At 46.3% G+C, this 26,603-nt stretch overlaps 1 protein-coding gene and 1 long non-coding RNA gene across 5 annotated transcripts in view; one reads left to right on the top strand and one right to left on the bottom strand.

Annotated features, from left to right (window-relative positions):
* LOC139061298 (calcium-activated chloride channel regulator 1-like) overlaps positions 1–26,603 on the bottom strand; it is a 240,171-nt gene that overhangs the window by 143,256 nt on the left and 70,312 nt on the right. The window lies entirely within an intron of this gene.
* On the top strand, positions 9,941–14,220 carry LOC135907507 (uncharacterized). The gene is made up of 3 exons (XR_010566029.2): positions 9,941–10,300; positions 11,311–11,415; positions 14,092–14,220. It is a non-coding gene; the product is annotated as an uncharacterized lncRNA (long non-coding RNA).

Genomic DNA, 26,603 nt, shown 5'->3' on the forward strand with positions numbered 1-26,603 from the left:
GCACAGACGCGAGGAAGATTTCTGCTATGGCGTCTGGTCTGCGATGTTCTGAAAACGCGCACTGAGACGCTCGCCCGAGTCCGCTGCCCCACTAATGTCATGACGGTTTCGTCTATGAACTTGTCGATGCTATATTTACTGGCTAGTTCATTGGAGTGGAAAGGCAGCGGTAAGAAGCACATTTTAAAGAAGCATGGCATATGGTCATGTTTGTGTTATGAATTATTGCACTGGATAACAAAAAGTGGATGTGGCTTAGCCAAGGTTAAGCCCAGGATGCGAAGCATTCTAGCATTTATTTTAACGCGACATCCTTAAGGAGCTCGTGTCGCAGAAAAGCCGGTGTCGTCGGCGTCGGCTCAGGCGTGCGGCGCTTGCTCAGGCGCACATTTCGTTGTCGCGCCGAACGCTGCGTTGCTCGACGCTCACCGCGTCCAATGCGGGGCGCGTAGTCGCTGCACCGTAGCAAAGCCACCTAGACACAGTCTCTGTAGCACGCCGCAGCCTTCGCTTCTCATTCCAACGAGCAGCTCTGTCTCCAGGAGGCATCTCACCTCGTGCGTGTCTAGCAGAGCCAAGCGCAGCTTCTTATATACCACCGCGACGCCGCGAGCGACGGCGCGAGTTTGAGCCCCGTTTCTCCTCTGTCGTGACGTCACGGTGTCACGTGGTCAACCTTCAAGGCGACGCCGCGAGCGACGGCGCGAGTTGGAGCCCCGTTTTTCCTCTGCGTGACGTCACGGTGTCACGTGGTATTGAAGGCGACACCGCCGCGCCTGAGGAGCTGGGTTGAGCTCTAGTAATATGCTTCGCATAAAAAAAGAGCAGTGGGAAATTGCATGCTGAGAACACCGATAAACATACAGTGCGACGCAACTCGAGAATTAATATTGAAAGGTCAAAGAATTTAGAAGAAAAAAAAAACATTGAATCATCCCGACGGCACATCACAGTCCCCGTAGGCATCGAAGTCTCTACAATGAAATTATTTTTGAACAGCTCTGATAGCACCCACGCATGAATGGGTGCTTGTATACTGTCAATGCTCATATTCTGCGGCCTAAAGCTCATTGCACGGTGCGAAAACGCGCGCGCGGAGAAAGCGAACAGTGCGCGGACAAGCATGCAGATGCGCAGTCGGTCGCTGCGAATCTGCGCGATCGCTGCATTGAGGCTGCGTTCTATTACACTCCATCTAGTTTTACAAACCCTATAAGAACATATTTCACATAGTTTGATCTCAGCGTTTACCTACCTTTCACGCAAGAAGCCGGTTCGGGAGACTACATCGCGGCGACCGCGCACAATGGCTTTCACTGTACGTACGTATTCGGTAAAGATATAGCGTCTGTAAACGATTGTGTGCGTTCAGTTTGCCCAAGATTATTATGCGAAGCATATTACGAGAGCTCAACCCAGCTCCTCAGGCGCGGCGGTGTCGCCTTGAATACCACGTGACACCGTGACGTCACGACAGAGGAGAAGTGGCTTTGGCTCAACTCTTGCAAGATGGGCTGGGTGGGAATCGAACCAGGGTCTCCGGAGTGTGAGACGGAGACGCTACCACTGAGCCACGAGTACGATGCTTCAAAGCGGTACAAAAGCGCCTCTAGTGAATGCGGTGTTGCCTTAGAAACGAGCTGTTTCTAAGGCTCAGGCGTGCGTCGCTTGCTCAGGCGCACATTTCGTTGCCGCGCCGAACGCTGCGTTGCTCGACGCTCACCGCGTCCAATGCGGGGCGTCCAAGGCGAAGCAGAGTAACGCATGAGTTGTTTCTTCGTCTAGCCGAACCAAAGATAGCCAAGCGACAGCAGTTCACCTGGCTAAACAGTGGTTCAACAACTAAAATAAAGGCTAGTATGTTTCGCAGCCTGGGCTTAACCTTACCTAAGCCACAGCCATTTTTTTTTATTTAGACAGTAAGAAACTTCTCTCGTTTCGAAAGTACTTACAGAAATGTCCGGGAGAGCTCGCGCGTGGTGTTTTCAGTGAGTGCTGACAGCAAAACCTATGAGAAGCACGCCACGTGGTCTCTCATACTATGCCAGCGAGGCGCTTCCGATAGGTGGCGACTCCGTAACTCCTCGCCGCCAATACTAGTGGACACCCCTGTTCACCGTGCAAGAAGGAGAATCCGTGGATTGCCTCCGGAGCTTGATCCTTTCTCCGCAACAACATCGACGCCAGCACACACCGGTATGGAAGGAACATCGACGTCCCTACCGACCACTAGGCAAGGTACGGCCACAACGGCAACTCAGTATCTCCGGCAGAATCTCCGAGAGCCGAAAGTGTTCCACGGGGATATCTTCGAGGATTTATAAGGCTGCTTAGTCCAGTTTGAGCGCGTTGCCGAGATAAACGAATGGAGCGACGCGGCGAAGTTAAGGAACGTCTACTTCAGCTTGGAGGATGGTGCGCGCACTTGGTTCGAGAACCGAGAAGGGCTCAGCAAATCGTGGCTCGAGTTCCGTCGTGCCTTACTGGAGACCTACACCAATGCTGATCACCACGAACGAGCCGAATGGGCACTCCAATCCCGCATTCATCTGCCGAACGAGAGCGTGACGTCGTGCCTCGAGGACTTGACGCGCCTCTTCCGCCGGGTGGACCCAACCATGTCCGAGGAAAAGGAGCTGCGCCATCTAATGCGGTAGTTGAGGAACAGCTATTTGCTGGCCTTGTTTGAAGCCCGCCAAAGACCATGGCTGAATTCTTAACCGAAGCCACCACGATGGAAAAGATGTTACACCAGCGCTAAGCCTTCTATGAAAGGCAATTGAACGCAACTTCACCTTCGGACCAGCGCTCAGCTCCGTATGACAGGCACGCGAACGCTGCTTCACTGACGGACGCGATGGCCTTTGGAAACGTGGACGTTCTCCAAGACCTTATTCGCTCTGTGGTGCGTGATGAACTTCAACGGCTCACCTGCCCGCCTCAGCCCACGCTAAGTTCCATTTCTGCCCTTGTTAGGAACGAAGTGCAGCAAGCGATCCAAGGTCCCGTTCCAAGCAGCAATGCGCGGCCTGTGACAGCACAGTTGCAGCGGCCGTCGTATGCGGAAGTTTTGCGGCAAGTCCCTGTCTCCGTTCCAACCCATTTTGACCCCGCCACGTCTTACGCCGCGTCATACGTCCCGCCATTCTCATAAGTGCTACCTATCCAACGTATGGAGGATCGGCGGCCGCTCGAACGGAAGTCTGACGTCTGGCGTACCCCGGACAGAAGGCATCTGTGCTATCATTGTGGAGAAGCTGGTCACGTATACCGCGAGTGCCCATACCACCACCTCGGACTGCAAGGTTTTGCCGCGGATTCACGAAGGCCCAGACATGGCGAAAGGCCTAGGGCGATTAAATACTTGACCCAACAGAGTATGCCACTGTTCCCACGGTGGCAGTCACGCTCGCCGTCCCCCAGGCGTTGTTATCCCGCTCCTAGAAGCCCTCCAATGGCAGGCCAGGGACGATCGCCAAGCCCTCGCCGGGAACACTACGAAGGACGACCTTCGGGGGCGAGGCTGCTGATAATCGCCCTTCCGAAGACCTGCCATGGACGCGAGCACGGTCTATTCAGCACGATTCACCGACTACAGCAGCCGAACTCAGTGACAGACTGTCGCTAGACATACCTGTTGTGCTCGGCGGCCGCCACATGAGTGCGTTATCGGACACGGGTGCCGACTACTCAATCTTGTGCGGAAATATAGCGAAGGAACGCAGGAACTTAGAAAAGTCATCACGCCTTGGGGGGTCTGGAACGCAAATTCGTACTGCTGGCGGGTAGATCGTAACACCATTGGGCATGTGCACGGTCAGAGTACAAATTCGTGGGTCCACGTTTTCAGCCAGCTGCCTTATACTCCGCGATTGTTCTCGGGACCTCATCTTGGGCGTCGACTTTCTGCGAGAGTATGGTGCCATTATAGACCTCCGGGAGCGCACAGTGACTTTTCGACAGAAAGAGCAGAGAACAACTGTGACAATTGCCGACGCAACGCGCTTCGAGTTTGCGCCGACAGTGTAACTGTACCACCACGTGCAAGTGTCCTGATAACGCTCGTATGCGACCATCTGCGTGATGGCGAAGCTGTTGCAGAGGGCAATTCCTCTCTTATGCTTACTCATGGTGTATGTGCAGCCCGCAGTCTCATTATGCTTCGAAGTGGACTTTCGGTGCTCCTCGTGACGAATTTCAGCCAGGAACTTCGGCACCTATTTCGTCGTACTACTATCGCTTTCGCTGAGCACATAGCCGACGTCGCTGAATGCTTTGCGTCTATGGCGAAGGAGAACCCAGCTCAGACACTCAGCAATATGGACATCAATTCAGACCTTTCGGAGGAAAAGCAGAAAGCACTGCGCGAGTTGCTCCTTCGGTTCAAGGAGTGCTTCGCATCTTGCTATAAGATACGCCAGACGCCCGTTACGAGGCACCGCATAATCACGTATGACGATTCTCGTCCCATACAACTGCCTTATCGTGTATCGGCGAAAGAGCGCAACGTGATTAATGCACACGTGACAGAAATGCTTCACGATGACGTCATACAACCATCCCAAAGCCCTTGGTCATCGCCGGTGGTCCTGGTCAAAAAGAAAGACGGAACGCTTAGGTTCTGCGTTGATTATAGAAAGTTGAATAACGTCAAAAAAAAAGTTTATCCGCTTCTGCGGATCGATGACTCGTTAGATCGACTGCGGCAAACCAGGTATTTTTCACCCATAGGTCTAAGAGCGGATATTGGCAAATCGAAGTTGACGAAAGAGACCGCGAAAAAACTGCCTTTGTTACCCCGGATGGACTGTACGAATTTAAAGTACTTTCATTCGGCCTGTGTTCTGCACCGGCCCCATTCCAGCGAATGATGGACACTGTTCTGACGGGTCTGAACTGGCACAGCTGTTGAGTCTACTTAGATGGCATCGTCGTGTTTGCGGCGACCTTCGAAGAACGTCTGAAGCTTTTAGAGGCGGTACTTGAGGCGCTCCGCTCCGCTAATCTCACACTAAAGCCAGAAAAGTGTCCCTTTGGTTACGAAGAGCTCAAGTTTCTCGGGAATGTCGTGAACGCCGATGGCGTCCAGCCTGACCCAGACAAAACATCTGCTGTTGATGCTTTTCCGGCTCCTCGTGACAAAAAAGCAGTACGCCGCTTTCTCGATCTGTGTGCGTCCTATCGTCGCTTCATCGCTAATTTCTCGCGCATCGCCGAACCACTCATACGCCTCACGAGAGAAGACACACCCTTCGTTTGGACGGATGAGCAGGACGCAGCTTTCACCGAGTTACGGCAACGCCTGCAGGAATCACCCGTCCTCGCTCACTTTGATGAGGACGCTGACACCGAGGTGCATACCGATGCAAGTAACATCGGTCTTGGCGCTGTACTCGTTCAACACCAGGAAGGCGTCGAGCGAGTCATCGCTTACGCCAGTCGCACGCTTTCACGCGCAGAAATCAACTACGCCACCTCCGAGAAAGAGTGTCTAGCGGTTGTGTGGGCCATCATGAAATTTCGGCCTCATCTGTACGGTCACCCTTAATTAAATAAAATTAAAATAATTAAAAATCCAGCCTCTCAGTCAACTCCCTTTCTTCTACATTAGATACGGGTATCTTAATTATATCTCTGACCATTAGTTACTAAGTTCCATAGTAGCATTTAGTAAGTTATGCATTTTGATTTCTTGTTTAAGTAATGCCTGCCTCTTTGATACAATAGTTAAATATAGGGATACGTTACTCAAGAAAGCTGGCCCACCTACATTGCGGTAGGACGACTGGTGTTCCTCGAAAAGAGCCTTGTCATTCTCGGCTTTTACCTCACCTGCCTAGGATGACAAGGCCGGTTTTCACGAAAAGGTACTCCGAATATATATCTATATATATGTGTGCCCAGGGAAAATACGGGGAAGCGGGAGATGGAAACTTAAGGCGTTGAGCAAAACGAGAACAACATGAAAGCAGGACCCAACGTTTCGACAAGTGGACTTTTCTTCAAGGCAACATATACTTTCTTAGCCGCAGTATATAGGTGGGGTTCTTGTAAAGGGAAGAGGGTGTAAGGCGGGTGGGTGAGACAACGTGCGAAGGTGTCAGCGTGTCGAATTGAAATAAAGGACAGCTGAGCACAAGGCCAGTGACCCGGCCAAACGTCAAGCACGTGTCAACGCCGACGTGTTAGCCAGCGTGTCAACGGCGTCTGACATGCCAGCTGAGAAAAAACGAAAAAATGAAAAAAGAAAAGATCAAAAAAGTTACGAAACCAAACTAAGTGTTGTTGTCTATAGTTTGCAATTTACCATGGCGAATAGATTCTAAAGCTCCCTTTGAAACGTTTATGCCTATTGGTTGCAATGTTTTATTATATGGATAAGTTATGATTCTCTGTATTTTCTCTCTCGTTCATAATTCAAATCTGTCTTCACGATGCACAGTTTAAGTTTATCAAAGTTATGACCTAGTTGGTTGAAATGCTCGGTGGCAGATTTGGGAAGCTTTTTAGCTGTGTCCGCATGATGTCCTTTTAGCCTGACGTTCATTGATTGTCCTGTTTCACCGGCATATTGTTTCTTACAGAAGGAACATCCAAGCAAATAAATAACATCCGAATTTGTACAAGTGAAGCTAGATTTGACTTCGTTTGTATAACTTTTTGCGCTGCTTTTAATTTTAATGTCACTTTGACGGTGCAATAGGTTTTGCACCTGGAGCGACAGCATGCTTTTATTACAGGGGGATGCGGTCGGCTGACTTTTGCGTGCACTAACATGTCTTTAATGTTCCTTTTTGCGGCGATAGGTAATCCTAGGTACTTCCAGGGACGCTTTCCTCAGACGCTCGTGACTTGATGATATTGTGCGGTATTTTCGTAGGATGTCGTTTATTTTTGGTAGTGCATTAGAATATTTTGGTATAAAGCCGGCGGTCTGTCAGATTTTGGTGTGGCCTGTTTCGTCACCACTTCCGACTATCGCTCCAATTTTGACGCAGCACCATAAGCTTTGTCGAAGGCAACTTGGGGGTTGTTCCTTTCTTCGTTTCACTTGTCCGACAAAAACTCCTTGCTTGCAGTGTCGCAGGTGATGACTGCTGTAGTCTAAATATTGCTGGCTATCCGTACGCTTCCGGTAAAGTGTCGTTCTCAGTTTTCGGCTTTCTATGTACACCGTCATGTACAGGAAGTTGATCTGACTAGGAGAGTAGTGAGCAGCACATTTATTACTCGGGTGAAATTGATTGAAATGGCTAATTATGTCCGTTAAGACGCTTGCGCCATGTTCCCATATTATAAATACGCCGTCAATGTAAAGAATATAGGTGGGGCGTTTTAAAGGGTAGGATTGCAACAGGTCTGCTTCAAGCTGTCCCATGAAAATGTTCGCATACATTGGAGCGAATGCTGTACCAATGCTAGTGCCGAAAGTCTGCAGATAGCGAATAGAATCGAATTCGAAGTAGTTGAGCCTGAAAACTAACCTAAGGAGTGATAAGTAAACTTCAGGAGCCTGCGCTTGCGAATTGATTGCGAGGGATTTAGAAACGGCTTCAATTCCTTCACTCATGGGAATGTTGGCTTAAAGGGCAGAAACATCCAAAGTAACTAGAATAGTGCGATCGGAAAAGAGTTGGTTGGCGTTGATGCCGACGATAATTCGAAGGAAGTGCGGAGTATCTTGAACGAAACATAGGAGGGGTGCGGGGATGTTTGACAGGTGTTGAGTCAAGAATTTAGATAGTGACTCAGTTGGTGCGTTGTTATTAGTTACAATCCCTATTGGAAAATCCTATTTAAATTGAAACTGGGTTATACAGGTTTAAACTGGTTTTAACAGGGACCTGTTTAACAACAAACAGGTATAAACAGCACCAGTTTACACACGAGCAGGTTTGAACGGGGTCCCGTTTGGCATGCAAACAGGTATAAACTGGACCAGTTTACACACGAACAGGTCTGAGCGGGGTCCCGTTTGGCATGCAAACAGGTATAAACTGGACCAGTTCACACATGAACAGGGCTGAGCGGGGTCCCGTTTGGCATGCAAGCAGGTATAGGCACGACCAGTTCAAGCAGAAATGGGACTTAACAGGGGCCCTGTTTGCAACTAAACTGGCTTATACTGGACACAGTGGCACCATATAGGGTCGCCTCTTTGCCAGAAAAGCTGGTTTATTCTGGAGCTTTGTGGCAGCCATACTGGATGGTATCATGCATACGAGTTTAATGCTTGAATAGAACTGGGGAGGAACTTTTTTATTGTTCGACATCCTGACAATTTAGCCCCTAGTGCTAAATTGGGGCCATTATCAAGCTCTACAGAAATTGCGTGACCACCTCGGAACATTCACAGACCAAACTGCGATATGCTAGCTGTGAATTTCAAACCGATTCCCAGTCCTGCCCAGTTGAAAAAGACACAGGAATTCCTGCTGCAACTACAGCAATTTCTGTTGTACGACAGAAGTTCCTAACGTTTCTGAAGTTGCAACAGACATTTCTGACGTTACGACAGCGATTCTGACGTCGCAACAGAAACATTCGGTCGCGACGGCCAAGAGTTCTGAAGTCGCAACAGAAGCACTTTCCGTCGCGGCCCTTTAAAATGTCAGCTTCGCATCGGTGGTGTACACTGTATTTTTTTTCTTGCGCGGTATTCAGTCGTGCTTCTCTGAAACCGGCAGTACTGATAGCACCGACACCGGCATTAAAGTCGACGTTGCCAATTGTTATAATTGTGCCGTGACGACGCTGCACAAGCAACGCCCTACCGGCCTCCTCAAAATCGGCCGCTGATCTAAATCATACCATCTGCGGGAATGGCTGCGTATCCGCTTTGTTTTATTTGGTAAGATGGGGCACACAGGCCTGTGGACTTACATGTGCGGTTACACTGACAAATTAGTTATATTCCCAGAAATATTGCACAAGCATATGCGAAGCGGAAAAGAAGTCTTCGATTGTTCCACAAAGTTGCGTGAAAAGATGTCTCGCTCGGGTCTCATTAATCTGGTACAGCGCTGCCGTGAGAAGCCAGTGTTCTGTCGAGATGAAGACTCACCCACGAGTGTTTATGCAGCTATATTGCATTGAACACACGAATTATATGCGAGCTCAAAAGTGTAAAGAGCAAGAGACAACTGTCGAAATTAGCAGTAACAACCCTCAGTGTCCCCGGTCATCGTTGTCTATTTCTGAATTTCGTATGAAATATGGATATCGTTACAGCAAAATCGATGGTCTAGCACTCCACGATGTACCTGTCGATGGTAACAACACTTTTGCTCATCTAGAGATGCGGCAGTTGACGCGGTGAAGTGAAAGCGCTTCATGACTTTTAAAATGCAAATGTAAACAGCAACTCAGACAGCAATTTACACTCTAGACATAGCTTAAATGTTCATTAGCAGTGATGTTCGGCGTGGTGCAGTGGTTAGATGCTTGTCTCGGAACCGTCAGGTCCAAAGTTCGAATCCTAGGCGAAAGGCATTTCTTTTCTACTTTTATTTTTTTTTATTTCGTATTATTAATTTTACATATCCTTAAAATGGCCTCTGTCAATTTTTAATCAAATATTGAACAGGAACTACAGAATTTTCGACTACAGGGCGTCACACTACAGAGACCAGAACGACAGTCACAAATTTGCTGTTGTGTTTTTCAAGTGGGTGAGACGTCTATACGGCGTATACGCAGATTGCTGTCCTCTCTATTAAAAGCAACGTTGCTGAAACACGTCGTACAAGACGCTGTACGACTCGCATAACATCGAAATACAACGCCGTCACCATCCATGAGATCACCGAAAGCACGGTCGCTTTCGGTGGCGGCCTACAGATGGCAGCACAGGTAGCGCCGGTAAAGTTACAGGTGATATTATTTTGCCGTCCTCAGTTGTCGACACATGTGAGTGCTTGCTGCATTGACGCCGTCCGATGTAGTTGTTGAATCGTGTGTAAGCTGTGCCGAGAGAAATTGTGGTGCATTTTGTATGCATTGAGAATCACAAAACCCCTGGGACCGCGTAATGTAGCCCGCAGTATCCTTCGTGTGGTGCGCCGATGTCGAAGATATGACCCTTCGCGCTTCCTTTGTTCCTTGATCATGAACAGGATCTCCTCCTCTGGCACTGTCGCATCGTATCGCGCTGTACGGAAGAATTTGGTGAAAGTTGTGCTCTTACGTCCTGTAGTTGATCCGCAATTCAACAGTGTGTGCGCCGGAAGGACCGTTGGTGCAGTCGATGCCACGGCACCTGCGACACTAAAAGCAGCGTTTTCCGAGTACGCCTAGAAAGGTAAGTCCGGCGCTTGCGCGCATTCTTCCTGTCTATGGTTCGTGAAGTGTGCGTTGTTGTACGTATCGCAAGATCCGTACAACAACCGGATCCGGATTTGTAAAGCAGCAAGAATTATAAATGTGCTTTTCAAATGGTTGTTCTTCATGTCGCAGTGCACATTTAGCAAAAACTTCCATGGAAATTGCCCTAAAACGTATTCATGTTACCAACAGCTCTATCTGTGGTTTATTTACTTTCACCAACGAAGCACGCTAGCGCGGGTGGTTCTTTGATCTAAATGGGCACAAAAATTCAAGCAAAGAAAGTTACTGTTTGTGTACATAATTTTTCATTAAGAAATGGTATAGGCATTTCTAGAAGTAGTACGTCGATGTGTCGTCGTCACAGCTAACAGCTGCGCGAGATAGCACCCGATTTCTTCGTCGACGCATGGCCAGATTTTTAGCTTGTATGGAAATTCTTCTGTTTATAGAGTGTCGTCAGATGACGTGTATTAGTGTCCTGTGTGTTTTCGTGTACTTGTAAAGGATTCCGATCTAGCAGAGAAGCCGAAATTACATAAGCAATGTTTCTTTTTAATCGAAAAATGTTTCTTTTTAATCGAAAAATCTTTCTCTTTTCTGTATTGTCTCTCCAGAAATGAGGTGGTCTGTTGTAATTTTAAGCGCATCGTCCTTTGGGAGCAGTGCTTTGTTGCGCCGCATAGACAAGTTAGGTTTTGGAACGCTTTTCATGTCCTAAGGAATTTTTTGTTAGTACAATTCACATTTCACGTTATACAGCTGTCCTTTGTGTGAACCTTTTCATAGTAGATTCATGTTCTCTACAGTTCGATTTACGTGTTATTTAACCGCCTGTGATGTTACAATCAGATATTTGCACAACCAGTTGCAGCTTCATGTAACTGGTTGTATGAGACTTTTTTCAAAATATGACGTGATCTTTTTATATAACAAGTTTGCAGTTTCAGCAGGGATTACAATTAATAAGTATTTATTATTGTTTAGGGATGGCAAGATTTTGTGAACCAGAGGCACCTCCACATATGCACCTGCGGCACTTCTGCAGCCTCAACAGCACGGAAAAGTACCTGATGTGCATGCTGTGACAAGGTGTGTACAAAGAAGTTGCTGCCACTTCAACGAGCTGCAGATTTTGTTGGTATCATCCATGTTTGCAAACTCTCCTGAATTTTTCGTGGGTTTACAAATGTGGGCTCATTTTACAATTTTATGAATGTCATTTTAGAAAGGCAATGAAGTTGTGTTGGTTAAGATGTTTTAAAGCTGTTGAGAGATTGATGGCATGACATTGTTAAAATGCATCTAAAAAATTAATTGTAATGGTGCTTATACTGCTTTATTATTAGCGATGCAATATCTCTAACGAGAACATCAGAGGGGCACTTGCTTTTAGGAAGTTTAGTCAGATAAATTCCTGAAGCAGCGTAAAGCTCTGTAATCTAAAAAAAAATTATCAGTTACTGGTTTCAAGTTCGCTGCTGCTTTTCGTGCTGCACGACAAGTTAAATAATGGTTGATAATGTGTGTGTGACGTAATAGTTCTGCGCAAACACACGAGGTGGAGAGAAGTAATTAATAAAGGGAAAATCAGACATCCACCCGCTCGTACCATTTGCTACAAAGGAAACCTGTATGTGTTCCTCAAAAGGAAAGCCGCACAGTTGAAGAAAAATTCGTCATGGTCCGGGACTCGAACCCGGGACTGCCGCCTTTCCGCGGCAGCCACTCTACCATCTGAGATAACCAGCTGGCTAGCACATGGCAGGGCGAAGTCGAATTACTTGACAACGCGAAGCAAAAGCAAGGGTTTGACGTAATATTTTTTTCTCCTTTATTAATTACTTCTCTACACCTTGCGCGTTTCCGCAGAACTATTACGTCAGACCCTTGCCTTTGCTTCATGTTGTCGACAAATTCGACTTGGCCCGGCCACCTGCTAGCCGCCTGGTTATCTTAGATGGTAAAGCGGCTGTCCCGAAAAGGCGGGGGTCCCGGGTTTGAGTCCCAGACCTGGACGGTTTCTTTTTTTCAACTGTAAGGCTTTCCTTTCGAGGAATCCGTACGGGTTTCTTTTGTAGCAATTGCTACGAGCGGGTAGATGTGCGATTTTCCCTTTATGAATAATGTGTGTGTGTATGCAACAATGGGGGTGCTGAGAGCAAGCTTTAAAATAATGTGTGCTATGTCCCCAACAAAGAATTTAGTGTCTGCAGCATTTTTACAAAATATTATGTTCACAGGTTGGCAGGTATGACATAATGTACAACAATAATGTACAACACTTTTGCTGTAGATGCATTTTCATAACGTCCATTTTCTGTCTACTTGAATCGTATATTTAGAATTTGGCCCACCTTCAGTTTGATCAAGTTACATAGGTAGCCCCCTCTGAGTGAAATATAATTAGGAGCTATTGTAGATATGCATGATATACCTACTCACTGTATTGCGACAGATATTTTTAGGGACTGTGTTGTGAGGCATGCATATCCTTTTACCTGTATGTCTTGCTGCAGGTTGCCCGACAAAAGCATAAATGCTTTGCCCACCTTTATTAATATGCTTTCATGTAGACTGCTAACATCTGTGCCCACATAGACTCCATGTTCTTAATTACATTTTTCTAAGTATTCACTGTTGTGCATTACATTATTGTGTTACATTACTGTGCACTACATGTTTTTCTGTTTTATTTTGGAGGGGGTATTAATTTCTATAATAGTACAGAGAATAGGAGTTCAAAACAAAAAGCCACGAAAGGTGGCTTAAAAGTGTATGAAGCTTGGAATTCTACATTCCATCCCCTAAAGCGCTACCAGTAGTAAAACATTCCTAATTGTCTTTTTTAGAAGCTAGCTGCCAGATACATAGTCCCATTATGAGAGTATGTTATTTTTTCTTCTTTGGTCTGACTTGTTTTGTTGAATGTTCTCCTTGTTAGTTCGGAATTTGTTTTCTTGCCACCTCATGCAATACTCCAACTGGAGCCTATGAGCTATGTGTATAATAAATAGGTAAATTCCTATAGCATGCAACAAACCATGCAGCATAGCATTTAAATGTTGCCAGTTTATAATGCTTCTTGAGTGCAGCGCATCATGGAGCTTGAGGCTGATCTCTTCAGCTGTAAAACAAATGGCAGGTTATAAAAATGTGGTCCTACAAACTGCTGGTTACGCATGTCAGTCAGCCTGTTGCAGTGGTCACAAGTGAGAATGTAACCAGAAGCTGGGCGTGCTCGGCCATTTCGCATATGGCACAGGATAAAGCTTCACCTCTGCCATTGCTTCTCTTATAATAATGGCCTCCGAGTATACATGCCGAGTTATGCTTCAGGGGACACCTGTTAGTTAACCTTATCAGGTAATATTAGCCTTATGGGTGCTATAATGTTGCAGTGCCTGCAGGATGGCCAGCATTACAACACATTAAAATTATTGTACAAGTCATGCAATGGTATCGGGATTGGCCCACCAAGTGACAACCTTTAATTACACTATACCTGGGATCAGCTCACTCAGTCAGGGAGACATCCATGCATGAGGGGAGGGGTATGGCAAATAGAGGGCGTTCGATTAATCTTTCTCACATAGATTGCTGATACATATAATCTTTCTTAAAGTGGATGCTTTGTTGCTCAAAGTGAAGTTACTTATGGGCATAATGTCAGCATTTCGATCCTATTTATGCTTAACGAAAGTTGCTTTGTTCAGTGTCACTTTTTTTATTGTTTCGCTTGTGATTCTAAGCTCACTTGTTTTATAGCTGCTGTAGGTATGGCTGGACCTGGAGAAGAAGTGTAAGCAGACCATGCTATGTTGCTGATCTGCGCTGATCTCCACACCCAAGTTGGTCCCGCGACAGTTGGGCACCATTGTGCCTTGCTTCATTGACAAGGTGATATAATATGGTGAGCTTGTACTTCAATATCGGTATTGAAAATTATGTTAAGGAAAAAAGACAAGGATTGGTCTTTATGATAGATACACTCATGTTCTTTCTTTAAGGTGTTCTTTTGACACTGTTCTGCATGGACATATTTTTAGAGAATTATAACAGTCCTTTATTGCAAAGTGCCATGGCGCTAGTTTATGCGTTAAACTAGCACTCTTTCACCAAAAAAAGCCTTATTTAGCACACAATTCACAAGGAAAGAAAGGAGGCTACAGGACAGAGTGCTACTAACAGTTCAGTATTATCGCTCGCACAGTGATATTGTGCAAAAGGTGAAAGGGGAGAATAGATCTGAATACATGCTGTTCGCACAGAAACGAAAAGGACGCATCACATGGTGAGCGTGACACTTGTTTTAGAATGATAAGAAGCAGTCTCACTGTCTAGTAAATCTCTGCATGGGGAGCTAGCGCTAGGTTCCTCGTCATACATACAAGAAAAGCCTCAGATATCTCTTCAGCGCTTTTGTCTTTATATTTTGTCACGATCAAGCAGCTTTCAAACATAGGTGCATGTGCGCCGAGAGCAGTGCACTACCACTGCTAACTGACCCATGCATCAAGTTTGCTTGGTCACGCTGCCAGTCATTTATACATTGGCCGGCTTATCCGATGTAGCCTCTACTGCACGAAATGGTATGTGATAGACACTGCACCTGTGTACTGTACGAGCTTTGTTACATGATTTTTTTTTTCAGAGATAGTGATGCAGGCCTTTTCATTATTTACATGCCTACACAACAAACCAAGCCAGCATGAGGCAACTGTTCTCGGCACGAAACAAACTTGATTCGTTAGTTTTCGTTCATTGGTGCGATCACACTAAGGCAGACAAGCTTGTAGGCTGTCCTTATGCAATTAGTACAGCACACTGACAGCACTGGTGTGGGCCTCATCTGTGGGCTGACTGATGGCACCTTCTACAGCGCAGACCACTTATGTTGGGCGAGGCACCAATGTGGACGTTTGTTCCCTTGTGCAAAACAGCAGTCCTAGGTATTGAGTAGTTGTAGGAAGACAAGGTAAACACAACTTCCATGGCTTGAGTGGGCTCATTTCTCTTGGGGCATCTAGCTTTTTTTCTTGCAACTGTGCAGAGGTGCTTCCCTAGAGTCGGTGTGAAAATGGCATAGAGTTGTGCATTCGGGAACTCCTGAACAATGATCTGCTGTAGTTAGGGCTTTGCTAAAATGCACTGTCTACCAATTGGTAAAGTTGCATTATTCAGCCACTGATTTCCTGTTGGCATGCTTGCACTCGTGCTGTCACTAATTTCTTGGCTTGCCGAATTATCTTGAGGCCCCACGCTGAAGGTGCTACCGATGTCTTCATGTGCAGACTTTTCAGAATGAGGTTTTTCGCTTTGCAAATGTTGTGGAAAGGTAGGCGGTGCTTACATGTAGCTATTCTAGATATTAGTGGAATGAATTGGCCCATCTTGCTTCATCAAACATCGTCATGCCGACATCAGTTGCACAAACAAAAAACCTGGCCTACTCGCAGCGTCATGCACGAAGAAACAAACAAATCAGCTGCTGGATTGTCTTGACATGGCATACTAAGCTGAGACCGGAACTGCTGTAGCTACAAACCAGGCAGAGACGATGATGATGAGCAGGGATTTGCAGTAGCGCCACTTCGTGGGGCAGCAAGGAGGCTCCGTTCAAAACAAAAATGTCGTTCAGCAAGTAGAACCATGCAACGGTCAGAGTCGGTGCATGGTGCTCTCGATCAAGTTGGCTCAAGGAGTGTCCGAAAAATCAGACGAGAGGTTGCAAGGCGTCCGAACTTTCGGAAGTTGTTATACATTATGGTCCATGGGGAGAATGGCGCTGCCGTGTAGCAGACCGAGTAATAAAGTCCGAATTTTCGGAGTCCGGAAAATCTGTCGGTGACTGTACCTATACCTATGTGTCTATGTATACCTAGGTGCAACAGTGTTTGCTATGATCTGTGCAAGAATTGCTGTTGCCCGTAGATGACCAACATGTCGGGTGTCAAGCTGTAAAATAACTTGCAAAAGTGATCTACGGAAAAATACCGCTTCTGCTATATTTCGCTTTTGCAAGAAATTTTGCGGCTGCTGGCACCTACCTTAAAAGGCTTTATATGGTCTTCGCATGGCCAGGGCCTTCTACTTTTGTGAGTTTGCTTATCTCGAAATTTACCCCGGTTTTTATACCTTCAAGTTGGCGGGATCCCTAGTCTCCTTTAACGTGTACCCAATAGACCTTACATAGGGGTTTTGGCATTTCCCTGCCATCTAAATGCAGCCATTGTGGCCAGGATTCAATCCCATGCCCTCTGCCTGAGCAGCGCAATGTCAAAGCCAGTACACTACGGTATTTTACTGGCAGAAGGGTTTAGTTTCTGAATAATTTATTATCTCAACCTGTCGGTGTTGTTTTTAAGGGTATTTCATGTTTTTATTCTGTTGCTTCAATACTAGTAATTATTGCTAATGAAACGATGTGTCCATCTTTTTTCTATAACACTTGCTTCAATCGCCTGCTAATTATGACAGCTTATTCTCCCACAGTAATCCATGTTCCCTTGAAACATAGGCATTGCATGAAACCACATATTTTTCAATAAGATTTATTCAGTATCTCCTATGACCAGAATTCTGAACCTTTCTTATCTGTGGGAACATAGGCGAATTTGCCTATGTGCCAACCTGTTGCATGAGTCAAGATAAATTATTGGCTTTACTTTTTCAGGTGCCCTGCTCGCTCTCACCCAAGCAACCCACTGCAGCGGTCTTCTCTCGGCAGACTGGATGCATCGAAATACATTTAGAAGTTCCAATAAACAGTGCTTGGGACATTTATGACATGCTTTTTTTAAAGCCGGATGACTTCAGGCTTAATGAAAGCTCAAGTTGGTGTACAGAGATACCTACGTAAAGTATACTTGTCTTTTTCACTTACAAGTACATGCCAATACTTTGCCTGACATTTTTCACCCCAAACTTACGCTTTACTGTGGATTTGTGAACAAACCATTACAACAAAAAGCACTGCATAAAAACGAGTACATGCAATCGAACAAATACTAAATCTGCAAGAATTACATTTGCATACTTGTAGTAAATATGAAAATGAGGTACAGTCTTCTTCAGGGTGCATTTTCTTGTAGGTCATACATAGAGAACGTACTCGTGGGTCATACAAAACTTGTTCATGATGTATCACATCAGTGTTGGTAGTGCTAATCAATTTATGCCGAAAATTGTGTTCATCTTCGTATCAAGCAATGTACCAGGCAAACCTACATGTGAAAGTGGCATTCTTGTTGCAAACATAATGCAGATCTACTTCTCTTCAATGCTGATCGCAAATACACAAATGTACAAAATAGGTTTAAGAGTAAATTAAATTAAGCAACATCAATCCATTCTGAAAAAAACAGGTATGAATGCAGCAAAATATAGGTCTGAACAGGGGCAAACAGGTCTGGGTTAGATAGGACGGGATTAAACGGGTCAGGATCAAACAGGATTTAAACGGGTCAGGATCAAACAGGATTTAAACGGGTCAGGTTTAAACAGGATTTAAACGGGTCAGGTTTAAGCAGGAATAAACAGGATTTAAACAGGTCAGGACTGAACAGGATCAAACGGGTTCCCGTTCCATAACCCTATTTGATGAAACCAGTTTGAAAACAAATATGATTTTCTAGTAGGGAATAGGCCGAAATGGGATTTCTGCTGTTTATATTTCTTCGACCGAAACTTTATGTATTTTAGAAGAAAAAAAGCGGCCTGCTTTTTTGTTCTTGGGCATCATGAAGCGATATTCAGATTGCGTGATTAGTTCCCTGGACAGGAGCTCCGCTATTGTGCTTATCACAGTATGACTGTAATCTAAATTTGGGTTACTGTCGAGCTTGTAATAGTTTTGTAATGGGTGTGGTTGGTCAGTTGTCTAGAGGCCTCATTATTGCATTTTTCTATAGGCCAGATTACGATACTGCCACCTTTGTCTGCTGGTTATATTACAATATAATTCCTTTACGCATGTACATGAAGAATTTCGTGTTGGGCGGGGGTCAAATGTTCATGTTTCCGGCAATGCCGCGCTCACTCTAGAATTTTCTTTGATATCACCTTTATGTATATACCCACGTCTGGGCACTGTTCAGTTTCCGGTTTGCACGTGCAAGGTGGCCTAAGAGGGTCGCTATCTTGCTTTCCTACATGTGGTATATCGAAAAAGAACTTCTTGATGCGCATGCGTCTTGAAAACTGTTATATCTTTGTGGAGTTCGAATTCGTTTACAGCGTTGTTCATTGGACAGAACATTACACCACGTTTCAGGAAATCAACTTCCTCGGGGTTTATAGTCTGGGATATATCGACTACATTGCTGCAGTGCTCTGGATGCTCGCCTGTATGACTATTGGTGGAGCTACGTGCTGCCGGGGTTGCATTGGTTTCTTTGGGAGGATCTGCATCTGTAAAACTTTGCGCTAGTAATTATCTAGTACTTTTTCCTCCCTTCTTTAGAAGAATTCGCTAAGTTCTCTTCTTTCCGCTTCAGATAACTTTATGCTGTCGAGTTGATCAGCAATTATCATATGTTCCTTGCAGTGTTCTTCAATAATAACAAGAGAGAGCAATGAATTTTCTAGGAGAGCATTGCACTTTAATAATAGCCTGGAGGGAAAAGAACCAAGGGCGCATCTATCCTTATTTCTGATATCTTTTGGGATTTTTCTCTGTTTAAGTTTTTAGGTGAAATATGTAATTTGTTTGTTTGGTGGCAAGTTTGCGAGATTGGAGGGAAGGGCGAGATTTGTTGTTGCGTGTGCTATCCCTAGTGCGTGGTAATCATTTCTGTTTGGTTCGGGCAGACCTCCAGGGCGAAAAATCTTCAGGTGGTGTCTTTTTACGCTTAATTTTCTTATCGAGGCCTGTATCGATGTTTGTCTGTGTATCTGTCTGCGTACCGATCTGCGCATTACTGTATGTAGCTGTTTGCCTGAAGGATTCGAGGGTGCTTGTAGCCTTCAATATGACCGGGTACTGTAAGGGCGGTGTTGGTTCTGTGTCCACCGTCTGTGTAGATGCTTCTTAGGCTATAGCTTTGGTGGAACGTGCATGCGAGCTGCTGTTGAAAATTTCAGTCGTATGTTTCTGTGTTGAAGCTAACTGGGACGAAGGATTTATTGGTGTTGTTGGTTGCGTCGATTTAAAAGAGTTCCTGAGCCTGTACTTGATGTTGTTAGCCATTACCATGACGCCAAAAAAAATGGGGTGCAGTCCGTCCCGGCCGAGCAGAATGTCGGGGTCCTAGTGTATTTCAGCGTGGTGGATGAAATCGATGTTTTCGTCTTGGTTTCCAATGTCAAGAACAAAAACATTGTGCTTAGGCGGCCCTAGTGCGTGAGCTAGGAGCGTCGCGGATTGATGAATAAGTGGCCTGTGTTTGTTCGCTATCCTGGGAAGTACTGTTGTCAGGCTGATTGCTGCTTTTGGTCTTTTGGTGAGCAAATCGTTTATGAGCGTTTTCATGGCCTCAACTGTGTAGTCACCGGTGTCGTAGGCCATTAGTCTCGCAGTAAATGACGAAATGTGAGATGTGCTGTGGTGCTGCAGCAATGAGGTCTCGGATGGTGTGTGTTGTGGCGCCGCTCTTAAAGCTAATGTGTGGAGAGCATTGGCCTGGTGGGAAGTATTCGTGCATGTACTTGTAGTGACTGTCTCCAATTAGTGCTACGTGTGACAAGGAAACCAGAGGGTGCTCATGTTGTTCCTTTATCTTCCGTCAGTAGAAATCCAGAGAAAACACCATTCAGGCATACACCCCCCACGGATAGGTTACCTAGGGTTATCTACTGCCGCAACAGGAACATTAAAGACATGTAGTCGCACGCAAAATTAGCCAACAGCATTCCCCCGTTAAAAAAGCATGTTGTTGCCCCAGGTGCAAAACCCGTAGGTACTATAAATGTGATACTAAAATTAAAAGCACCGCAAATAGTTACACACACGAAGTCAAAATTACCTTCACTTGTACAGGTTCGGATGTGATTTATAGTCTTGAATGTTCCTTTTGTAAGAAACAATACATCGGTGAAACAGGACATTCAATCAAAGTAAGATTAAACGGACATCACGTGGACGCAGCTAAAAAGCTTCCGAAAGCCGTTGCCGAACATTTCAACTAACCAGGTCATAACTTTGATGAACTTAACTGTAGAGCTTACCAATTTTCGTTTTGAACCAGAAAGAAAATAGAGGAATCATACCTTATCCATAATCAAGACATTGCAACCAACAGGCATAAACGTTTCAAAGGAACATTTAGAATCTATGCGCCGTACAAAATTTCAAGCTATAGACAACAACACTTAGTTTGGTTTCTTAGCTTTTTTCTCATCCTTGTTTCATTTTTTTGCTTTCTTTTTCCAGGAGTCGTGTCAGACGCCGTTGACAAGCTGGCTAATACGCGGGCGTTGACACGTGCTTGACATTCGGCCGGGTCACTGGCCTTGTGAACAGCGCTCCTTTATTCTCAATTCGACACGCTGACACACCTTCGCTCTTTGTCGCACGACCAGCCTTACACCCTCTGCCCTTTAGAAGAACACCACCTTTATATAATGTGGCGAGGAAAGCATATGTCGCCTCGAAGAAGACAATTCCATCTGTGGAAACATTGGCTCCTGCTTTCACCTTGTTCTCGTTTTGCTCATCCTCTATACATATTTGTGTGAGTGCGCGCGCGCGCGCGTGTGTAATGAACCGTAGAAGGAACAGTGGAGAAAGAAGCAGACAAGAAGTAAAAGGGAGTGTTCGGGTGACCATGTTAGTCTCCATCAGCAAACTCCTGCTCGCGTCTCGCAATTCGACAGGATAAAGATTTAGCAGCCCCCTTATCCGCCGCACATCAACACGCAAGTATTCAACTCTGAACCTGAAAAGCAGAGATCTACCCCCGACACCGACCAGCTTCATCACTGCTTCACCACAAGCCTTGAGCATACCCAAGTACACCGGATCAGCGGACGATGGTCCCGTGGAAGATTGGTTTCGCTTCTGAGTTCCACAATTCCGCTGCATCATGGTCCCAATGGGATATGGTCGCAATTTTCAGCGATTACATCGCAGGTGAGGCATTTTGCTTCTACCTCATGCACACATTTGAAAACTAAGAATCATGGAATAAAATCAAAGACGAAATGATCAGCCAGTTTAAAGTTAACGACCGCTCCATTATCACGAAGCTGAAGACATTTCAACTGACTCGCCACGCTCACACAGTTCCCACGTAGCGAGCATCATCATTCCGAAACAACGCCCCATATTAGCACATTCTCTGCGAATTTTTCTTGCCATGACTTTCCACTTTCCCACGAAAAGTACGCGCAATCGTACGCTGAGCATGAATTTGACATTCCCAATAAAAGAAAAGCCACTGCGCACTGACCGATCCGCACGCCTATTCGTTCCTGCGATACCAAACGTTAAACCAGTTGTGACCTTCGCACATCCGTCAACAATATATACTTGAGCAAGATGCAGCGCTGATGTCGTCGTTGAAGCTTCTGACGAACTCCATCGCTCGTCTAGAAAGCGCGGGCGGCAACGCGCTTTCACGTCACCCTACTTACGGCGCAGCGCATGCTTTACACGATTGTGCATGACGCCACGGCATCGCAGATAGACGAGCTTTCTTTGAGGAAACATGATCGAGCCGCATCCGCTGCGACATCTTCCAGCGCTCGATTACCAGGAGTTCGAAACATCAATTGACACAAAAGTCTTTATCAGCAAAACAAATCGAGGAAATACCGCAACAGTCAGTTGTTCTCGTGCAACGAAGCCAATTCGCTTACTGCCAAGACGAAACCAGAGTACGAGTACCAGCACCAACGGACGTAACTATCAAAGCGAAGACAATTTTCAGGAACGTACATATAGAGGTCAAGGTGCTGCGCGACTCTTAGGCTTTCTACTACGTACTACAGCTCAACAAGCTGCTGCACCTTAATAAACTTGACGCGAGCCGATCAACATCGTACACCGTCAAATGACATAAGCGTGCATGCTGAATGACGTCGCAGTAGCCTCTGAAGATACTTTTGAGACGACTGGCACACTGCACTCGTCACCAGACAAGACTTACAACAGGGAGCAGTGTACAAGCTACGCAATCATCTATACGTCAATTTGCGCAAGCAATCAACGCCATATTTCAACAGATGCGCTACATAAACAACTGTCGCAACAACATCACAAAGATCATAATCAGCAACCTCAAGCATACTTGCGACAAGAAAAATGTCAGTGCGCAATGGAACTAAACGCAAAGCTGACTAAAAAAACATGACCTTTTGCAAGCAAGAAACATCACCGAGTACATCAGCACCACCTATGAGGACTGATCCTACCGCAAGGATTCCTGCGGCAACGACGAGAACAACACGGGTATTCCACGGGAACAACACGGGTAACCCTGGTATACCGCAGAAACTAAGATTTCGCCTCCACCACCCAGACAACCGAACGTTCGGATGAAGACTCCGCGTGTCCACAGCTCGCGAATAGTAAGCCGACGCCTACTACATCCGAATATCCGCGTCTGCCATGTGTTTAAAGCTTCCTTCATCGGGGTAACCATATGTCGTCCGGAGTGCAACAGCTTGCCTCGGCCACCTGAGCTCTATTGGACGTCATCGGACTGGCAAACTCGCATTACCACAGTATTATAGGTCCCTGTAGTTACGACTCTCTCCGTAGGGAGGGAAACATGTGACGAACCACACAACCACGGTGCGTGTAATAGCGGAGAAAGCAGCAGGCGAAGAATAAAAAGCAGTGTGCGGGCGACCATGTTTGTCTCTGTTGGAAACCGCCTGCTCGCGTCACAGACATGCACTTACATTTTACACACACATACATACACACACATACATACACACACGCACATACACACATACATACACACACATACATACACACACGCACATACACACACGCAAACACACGCACGCACGCACATACATACATACATACATACACACACGCACATACACACATACATACACACACATACATACACACACGCGCATACACACACGCAAACACACGCACGCACGCACGCACATACATACATACATACATACATACATACATACATACATACATACATACATACATACATACATACATACATACATACATACATACATACATACATACATACATACATACATACATACATACATACATACATACATACATACATACATACATACATACATACATACATACATACATACATACATACATACATACATACATACATACATACATACATACATACATACATACATACATACATACATACATACATACATACATACATACATACATACATACATACATACATACATACATACATACGTGTGTGTGCGTGTGTGTATACAATGCGTGTGACGCGAGCAGGTGGTTATATATATACATATACATTGTCCAGGTGTTTATTGACAGGGTACGTCAGGAGTCAGAGGTCGTACTCGGTGCGATAGGCAAAACCCTGTGAGCCGTCAGAAGCAGCCCCGAACGCAAAGCGCTGGTGATGTGCCTGACTGACTGTCACTTCCTCTTTACATTTCATACGCTGCAGATGCGCCAGGCTAACTGGCGCTTCTTCCTCGTTCCATTTGTGCCCCGGAGAAATAGGCGCCATCCTGGCGATATAAGCATAAGGTAGCATAGAGGGATCGTAGAATGGCTTGAGCCGATCTACATGAACAGTTTCGCGACCATGACGGCGCTGATGAGAAGACGGCAACACAGGCTCAACGACATAGTTCACGGGGGAAGTTATTGCAATAACACGGTAAGGTCCATGATATCGTAGGATCCGCTTAGAAGAAAGGCCGGGAGGTAAAGGTGGAACCCACAGCCAAACCGATGAATCGGAAGGGAAGCTTGGGGAGTCAGAGCCACCACGGCGAAGCTTCTGGTGTGTCTGATCTGCGGTGGTAAGACAGTGGGCGAGTTTTGTGTATTCTTCAGCATGCTGAGCAGCTTAAAAGAGAGGAAGACATTCTGATGAATCATGCTGGTAGGGTAGAATGGCATCAATGGCGCAGGAAGGCTCGCAGCCGTACACCAAGAAAAACGGAGAAAAAGCAGTGGTGGCTTGAGTGGCAGTATTATACGTGGACGTGATGAATGGATGCATTACGTCCCAGTTGCAATGGTCGCACACGACGTACATGGCGAGAATATCGCACAGGGGACCGGTTGAAACGCTCCGTCCACCCATTCGTTTGTGAAAGATATGCGCTAGCGGTCCTGTGGATGATGTGACATTCCTTCAGAAGCGACGTCACAACTTCAGATAGAAAAGCGTGGCCTCGGTCACTAAGATTTTCCTGAGGTGCTCCGTGACGAACAAAATGCCGCAGTGTGAATGATCCAACGTCTTTGGCAGTGGCAGATGGAAGTGCAGCAGTTTCCGCACAGCGTGTGAGATGATCCACCGCAACAATACTCCAGCGGTTACCAGCCGCGATACAAGGAAGTGGACCGTAAGGGTTCATTGCGACGCGCTCAAAAGGATGGGATGGAGAAGGAAGTGGCTGCACAGGTGCGGCAGTGGAAGTAGAGACCGACTTTCCGCGCTGGCAGTCCAGGCAGCAGCGGGCTTACATGCGTACGAACTTGTACATGCCTGGCCAGCAATACCGGAGTCAAAGATGGGTGTAGGTCTTTATTACGCCACCGCGTGCACAATGGGGATCAGTGTGAAACGATGCGCATTAATCAGCCCGTAGATGACGCGATATTAGGAGAAGCCATCGCCGACCCTCGAGGAGATAGTTGTGACGGTAGAGGAGTTGGTCGCGAACGACAAAGTGATGCGCCGGCCATTGTAGCGTCCTAGAGGCTGCCACAGTGGCAGGATCAGGAGAAACTCCAAAAGCGAAGAAATCCACGCGTATGTGCCCTGCTCAGAGTGCATGCCATCGAAGATAATTTCTGGCAGGACGAAGTTGAGTGCGCAAAGACTGTGTGCGTCAGGTGAAACAGGTGAGCGGAAATGAGCGTTGGCGCTCACGCTTGCGTCAAGAGCGGTAGAAGACCCGGATGTCGTATTCATGCAAACAGTGCGCCCAGCGTGTGAGGCAGCCAGAAGGGTCTTTCAATGAGGAGAGCCAGCACAGCGCATGGTGGTCCGTTACTACATCAAATTGGCGGCCGTATAAGTAAGGTCGAAATTTCGCAAGGATCCAGAGTATGGCTAAACACTCCTTTTCTGTCACAGATTTGTTTAGCTCCGACTTTGTCAGCGTGCGATTAGCATACGCAACGATGGTTTCCTCAAAACCACGTTTGCGTTACGCACGAACCGCCCCATGGCTGACTCCACTACCATCTGTTTGGACCTCAGTTGGGGAAGCTGGGTCAAAATGTCGTAAAATAGGAGGAGAGGTGAGCAGATGGCGAAGGGTCGTGCACGCGCCATCGCATGTTTTCGACCAGGCGGATAGGGCGTTGTCTCCAGCCAGCAGTTGATTCAAAGGGGCGATGATCATAGCGAAGTTCTTCATAAAGCGGCGAAAATAGGAGCAAAGGCCGACGAAACTATGTAGTGTCTTCAGGCTGGAGGTTTGGGGAACTCCGCAACTGCACGAAGTTTCACAGGTTCTGGATGCACGCCTTCTTTGGATATGACGTGGCCTAAACTGGTAAGCTTAAGGGCAGCAAAGAGGCATTTTTTGATGTTAGGCTGTAGGCCACCCTTAGTAGGGCAGCTTAATACTTCTCTGAGTAGTTGGAGGCGAGTCGGAAAATCAGTTGAGAAGACACCGACATCATCTGAGTAGCACAAACACGTGTGCCACAAGAGATCGCGTACGATGCTCTCTATTATACGCTCGAAAGTTGCAGGCGCATGTTAGGCCGAGTAGCATGACATTAAATTCGTATAGTCCATCCGGTATGACGAAGGCGGTTTTCACGCAGTCAGCCTCTGAAATGGGGACTTGCCAATATCCAGATCGCAAATCCAAAGAAGAAAAGAACTCGACACCTTGCAAAGAGCCAAGAGGATCTTCTGGGCGCGGTAGGGGATATACGTGTCTGCGCGTAATTTTTTGACGGCGTCTGTAATCTACGCAAAAGCGAATAGAACCGTCTTTCTTTTTACGAGGACAATTGGTGACGCCCACGGGCTACGGAATGGCTGAATCACGCCACGCCGAAGCATATCGCTCACTTGTTCGTCGCCGACACGCCGTTCAGAAGCTGAGACACGGTAAAGACGCTGACAGAGTGGGGCGTGTGAGTGGGGCGTGTGAAG

Source organism: Dermacentor albipictus, chromosome 6, assembly GCF_038994185.2.
Source record: "Dermacentor albipictus isolate Rhodes 1998 colony chromosome 6, USDA_Dalb.pri_finalv2, whole genome shotgun sequence".
NCBI lineage: Eukaryota > Metazoa > Arthropoda > Arachnida > Ixodida > Ixodidae > Dermacentor > Dermacentor albipictus.